Raw genomic sequence first — 6000 nt, 5'->3', positions numbered from 1 at the left:
GTTGTTGAAATATATCTGTTCCCATGAACTGTTCTGATTTCAACAAAAGAGCATTTATCTGAAGATTTTTCAACTAGCTCTAGCTGGCCCTCAAGGGGGGATATCAAGGGCAGGACCAAACAATGTGTGATAGTGAGTGATATGAATGGCTATCACTTTGTAGATTCAACTAGTCTTATAATCTGATTTTTCTCTGATAGAATCTGTTCAGTATTAATAAGTTCATTTTACAGTGTGCTGGATTTATTTCCAAACTTCATCCGCCAGAAATATTTCATGTTTGTCATTCCACATTGTTTAACCTGTTATTTTGTTGTTTGTTTTTTGCCAACAAATTTGGTGATGGGTAAATGTTTAAAGACCTAAATTAAGTTATTAAATATAATAAATTCAAAAAGCAGTATTCCCTCTTTCTCTATATTTTTATGGAAAATGTGGCCAAATTCCTGTTTTCCAGAAGTTCTGTAATAAACAGTTCTGTCTGTTATTTATATAGTTATTTGATCCACATAGAACTCGCTAATTATGCTGGGGAATGTATAGTAATATTATGAGTTTCTCTTTGCATCTTCATTGGCTCTGCCTGACAACCAGGCTAGTCGGAAAAGCAAATACACATTTCATTGTCTAGTGTAGATTGGGCTAATGCATTGCTTGCCAATCACATTTTAAGAACATAATTCTAGTGTATCAATTATTCTTTATACACATGCTGTACATACATCATGCAAGAATATTAATGATCAATGAGCTATTAGTTTTCCAGTATTATGTGCCACCTTCTGGATATATATCATGACAACAGTGTGTTAGACGTAGTGAGTATATCAAGCCTGACAGGAGTTGCTGAAATAGAATAATGAACCACCTGTGGGTTTCTGCATCACACCCACCTTATAGAAATTTCATCTAGACACATTTCCCTAGTTTTTGTATTAGAATGTCATGTGGGACTGTCAAAAGTCTTATTCAAATCAAGATATATCACATCTACAGCTTCTCCCCTATCCATAGGTAAATACTCCTGTTGAAGAAGGAAATAAAGTTGGTTTGGTATGGTTTGTTCTTGACAAATCCATGTTAGCTATTCCTAATTACCTTATTGTCCTCCAGTGTCCTACAAATTGATTGAAACCTGGAAAGATATTGGAACAAATTGTTAAGCAAAGTTAGGCTGACTGGTCTATAAGGCCCCTGATGCTCTTTGTTCCACTTTTTAAAGATAGGTACTATGTTTGCCCATCTCCAGTCTTCTGGGACCTCAACTCCTGAAGTTCTTAAAGATGATTCCTAGCAATTCCAAGGTTGCTTTAGCTATTTTGTAAATATTCTAGGATGAATTCCATCAGGTCCTGTCAAACTGAATACATCTAACTTATCTAAATATTCTTTAACCTGTTCTTTCCCTATTTTGACTTGCATTCTTTCCTCCATGCTGTTAATATTAATTGTGTTGAGTATTTGTAACCTTTTAATGAAGACTGAAGAGAAACACACATTCTTGAAGCTTTCTTGAAGTGATCAGTTATTAACCCTCCTTCCCAACTAAGTAGAGGACCTACACTTTTGTTTCAGAGGGGTAGCTGTGTTAGTCTGTATCCACAAAAACAATGAGGAGGCTGGGTGGCAGCTTAAAGACTAACAGATTTATTTGGGCATAAGCTTTCATGGGTAAAAAACCCACTTCTTCAGATGCATGGAGTGAAAATTGGTTTGTCTTTCTCTTGCTCCTAATATATGGAAAGAACCTCTTACTGCCCTTGATGTCCCTTCCTAAGTATAATCATTTTCCTTAGCCTTTCTGATTTTGTCCCTGCATACCTGTGCTATTCTTTTATACTCCTTCTTAGCAATTTGACCATGTTTCTACTTTTTGTAGGATTCCTCTTTGATTTTAAGGTCATGTGTCAAGGTTCCTTCCCCACTCTGATGTGGGGATCTGCATGAAAGACCCCCTAAGCTTATTCTTACTAGCTTAGGTTAAAAACTTCCCCAAGGTACAAACTTTGCTTTTTCTTTGAACCCTATGCTGCCACCACCAAGCATTTTAAACAAAGAACAGAGAAAGAGCCCACTTGGAGACGTCTTCCCTCCAAATATCCCCCCAAGCCCTACACCCCCTTTCCTGGGGAGGACTTGATAAAAATCCTCACCAATTTGTACAGGTGAACACAGACCCAAATCCTTGGATCTTAAGAACAATGAAAAATCAATCAGGTTCTTAAACGAAGAATTGTAATTAAAGAAAAGGTAAGAGAATCACCTCTGTAAAATCAGGATGGTAAATACCTGACAGGGTAATCAGATTCAAAACATAGAGAATCCCTCAAGGCAAAATCTTAAGTTACAAAAAGACACAAAAACAGGAATATACATTCCACCCAGCACAGCTTATTTTACCAGCCATTTAACAAAAGGAAATCTAATGCATTTCTAGCTAGATTACTTACTAACTTAACAGAGTTTCTGAGACTGCATTCCGGATCTGTTCCCTGCAAAAACATCACACAGACAGACAGACCCTTTGTTTCTCCTTTTTGTCTTGTCTTGTCTTGTCTTCTCATTGGTCATTTTGGTCAGGTGCCAGCGAGGTTACCTTAGCTTCTTAACCCTTTACAGGTGAAAGGGTTTTGCCTCTGGCCAGGAGGGATTTTATAGCACTGTATACAGATAGGTGGTTACCCTTCCCTTTATTTTTATGACATCATGTAAGAGCTCCTAATGGAACCATATTGGCCTCCTACTATTCTTCCTATCTTTCCTTCACATTGGGATAGTTTGCAATTGTGCCTTTAATATTATCTCCTTGAGAAATTGCCAGCTCTCCTGAACTCCTTTTCATCTTAGATTTTCTTCTCATGAGACCTTACCTACCAGTTCTCTTGTAAGGTCTGAGGCCTTTTTCTAAAGCCATATTAGGAGAGCAGCAACCACGAGCCAAGAAGCAGAAAGTCACATCCTGACATTCCATCTAAATTACATTAAAATAATGTAATATCGGGCTATTAAGAAGGTGAATCCTGTCCTAATAGCACCCACCATCACCAGATAAAGAAACAGATCTTAAGATGTTTAAAGAAAACTTTGATTGAATTCTGTCTGGCAAAAAATCACTTATCAACAGTTGTGATTGTGAAATTTATACTTTTATTGTTTTGCCTTTATGGTTCCCACTTCTCTATTGTTTGTCTGTATGGTTTCTGTCTGATTCTTTAATTGTTTCTGTCTCTTGGATAACTAATTTTGCAAGATTTAAAGGAAGTAAGTTGGTGGGGTATGATTGGTTAAAGAATTGTTTTGCAATATGTTGGGACTGGTCAAAAATTATTTTGCAATATTTTAATAAAATAATTGATTAAGGTTTAGTTAAGCAGGACTCAAATGTCAGTATATAAACTGGGGTCCAAAAGGAAGTTCTTTGGAACCAACTCCAGGACACAGCCCAAGATCAGAGCTGCCAGACCTCAACACCCTGCCAACTATATCATACATGAGCTGGAGTCTTCAGATGACCTGATCCTGACTGGCCAGCAGGAAAAGTTCATCTGCCTTATTGGGAGTGGTGAGCATTGTATGCTTAGCATGTGCATTCTGTGTTGGTGATTGTTAATAAATAGAGATTAAGGATATTACTATGTAAGGCTCTTTCACTGAACCTAGGAGGGGAAAGGGTGGGTGCCTAAATTAACAGGGTTACACCTTGAACTCATGGAAGAGTAAAGGTGTGTGCCCTAGAGTGCGCAAGTAACAGATGTGGGTTATGCCTTGATCCCACAGAAGGGTAAAGGTGGGTGGCTAGAGTGTGCAGGTAACACTCTGAGTTTGTTAAAATCTGATTGGTTGAAGTCCATTGTCCTTATTCTGCTGCTTTCACTCCTTCCTTTCCTTAGAATCATGAAATGTATCATGTTGTGATCACTTGTACCTGAATTGCCTTCACTTTTCAGATTTGCTACAAATTCCTCCCTCCCAGTATATCAGAATCAAGTCTAAAATGACTGTTCCCCTGGTAACTTTCTCTAATTTCTGGAACAAACAGTTGTCCCCAGTACATTCCAATAACTTCTTGGAAATTTTGTGCTTTGCTGTATTACTTTTCCAACAGATGTCTGGATAGTTAAAGTCCCCCATTACTACTAGGTCTTGTATTTTGGATGTTTCTGTTATGTATTCTAGAAACGCCTCATCTACCTCCTCTTTCTGATTTGGTGGTCTATAGCAGCCCCCTACTATGACATCACTCCTATTCTCCCTCTTTTGTCTTTACTCAGAGACTCTCATTTGGTCTGCCTCCCACTTCCTTCTGCACCTCAGAACAAGTGTATGTTTTCTTGATGTATAATGCAACACCTCCTCCCTTTTTACCTTGCCTGTCCTTCCTGAACAAGCTATATCCCTCTATACCAGTATTCCAGTCCTGAGACTTATCCCACCAAGTCTCTGATGCCAATTAAGTCATAATGTAGCATATGTACTAATGTTTCCAGTTCTTCCTGTTTATTCCCCATACTCCCTGCATTTGGGTATAGACATCTAAAGTGTTGAGCAGATTCCCCCACTGATTTCCCTCCTGTTGCTCCTATAGCCCCATTGTAATCAAACTCAGAAGGAAGAAAAAGAGGTATTTTTATTGTTGTTTTTATTTTGATATACTTGGGAGATACTCAGATACAAAGTGATACTGGCCACATAATGCTTGGATATGTAGACAAATCTACATAATATTCACAAGAATAAATAAATATTTGAATAGTCTTTAGTAAATTAGAATGGCACTCTTTCTATTTTTACCAAATATGTTAGGATTTCATCAATGAAATACTAGCTTGTTTAATCAAAGCATACATTAATTAATTACATATGGAATTATCTCTAGCAGAGGAGAACAGTTTGGCAGTGTCTCTCTACCTTTACCAATTGCATTAGGAGTTTGCTAATGAAATGTAATTATGATTTTGCTATACTTGAAATGCAAATCAAGGAAATGAACAAAGGAAAATCCAGTTGTTGTCATCCTGCTGCTGCATCAGAAGGCGTCTGGCATCACTGTCTCCTCATGCTAGTCTTCCTTAAAAAGAAGAATAAATAATTGATCGAAATCTATTGTTTCCCTGGAATGAATTCTGAAGGAAAATTGTCTCCATCTACTGCAACCTAATTCTCCTGTTTGCCTTGCAATCCGATACTGCCATGTGCCGCTAAGGAGAACTGCAATTGAGCCTCAAGGCCTGGGCGTGGTTCTTGTCGTTTAATCTCTTCTTTTCTTTTCTCTTCCCTTTGCTGCTTCCTCCCTCCCCCACCCTCTCTCTCCGAGGCCCAGTGAGGTCAGCTCAGGAATATTGCTGCATTTCTCTGAGATACTCTGGCACAGCTTGGTACCTCGTGTGTGTATGCGTTTTACCAGCCCAGCAGCAGACAAAGTGGTGGTGAGTAATGAGACTGCCTTACAGTAGAGCCATTGTTGGTGTTCGGGTTTTTTGATTTGTTTTTGTTTTGGTTTTTTTTTTTAGTAATGTTCAATACGATTAAAACTCAACACATTGTAAATCATCTAGGGTAACCCTGCGAAAACGCCCTCTTCCTTCTGCATCCTAAAATCGGGACAAAAGCCAGAAGCACCAACAAGCTTTAATAAACACGCTTGCAGTGTGTGCAGCACATTGAAACCTACTAGAATAAGAAGGACGTGATCTGTGCTGGGAGAGTGAACAAATTAAATGGAAGCCCCTTCTGAATTCCTGGCTGCTTCTGTCTCGGGGGATTTAGTTCCACACTGGCCGGTGAAAACTATGAACCTCTCTCTGGTTTGCAGTTGGGGGTTGTTTGTTTTCTTTCTTCTTTTCCTTTCCTTTCCTTTCTTTTTTTTTTTCTTCTTTTTTTTTTTCTCTCCGCCTTGGCAGTTGTTTCCAGCAGGAAAACCTGCAGAGACGCAACCGCGTCCTGTCACCTCTTTTGACGCCACGTGATTTTGCCTCTAGCGAGCTGATTCTATTGCAGTTT

General features: G+C 38.6%; 1 protein-coding gene across 4 annotated transcripts in view; it reads left to right on the top strand.

Moving 5' to 3' along the window:
• Positions 1–5046: 5046 nt before the first annotated feature.
• The window catches only part of MTCL3 (MTCL family member 3), a 75441-nt gene continuing 74487 nt past the window's right edge, over positions 5047–6000 (top strand). For 3 of the 4 annotated variants that reach the window (XM_075126722.1, XM_048844604.2, XM_075126723.1), the window contains exon 1: positions 5048–5426. The gene's annotated coding sequence lies outside the window, so the exon portion shown is untranslated. Of the gene's footprint in view, positions 5427–6000 lie in introns of all 4 variants that reach the window. The other variant, XM_075126724.1, reaches the window with a different exon arrangement.

The sequence above is a fragment of the Caretta caretta genome, chromosome 3 (assembly GCF_965140235.1).
Source record: "Caretta caretta isolate rCarCar2 chromosome 3, rCarCar1.hap1, whole genome shotgun sequence".
In the NCBI taxonomy this organism is placed as follows: Eukaryota; Metazoa; Chordata; order Testudines; family Cheloniidae; genus Caretta; species Caretta caretta.
The sequence above is the reverse complement of the archived record's forward strand: the minus strand, read 5'-3'. Positions and strand labels throughout refer to the sequence as shown.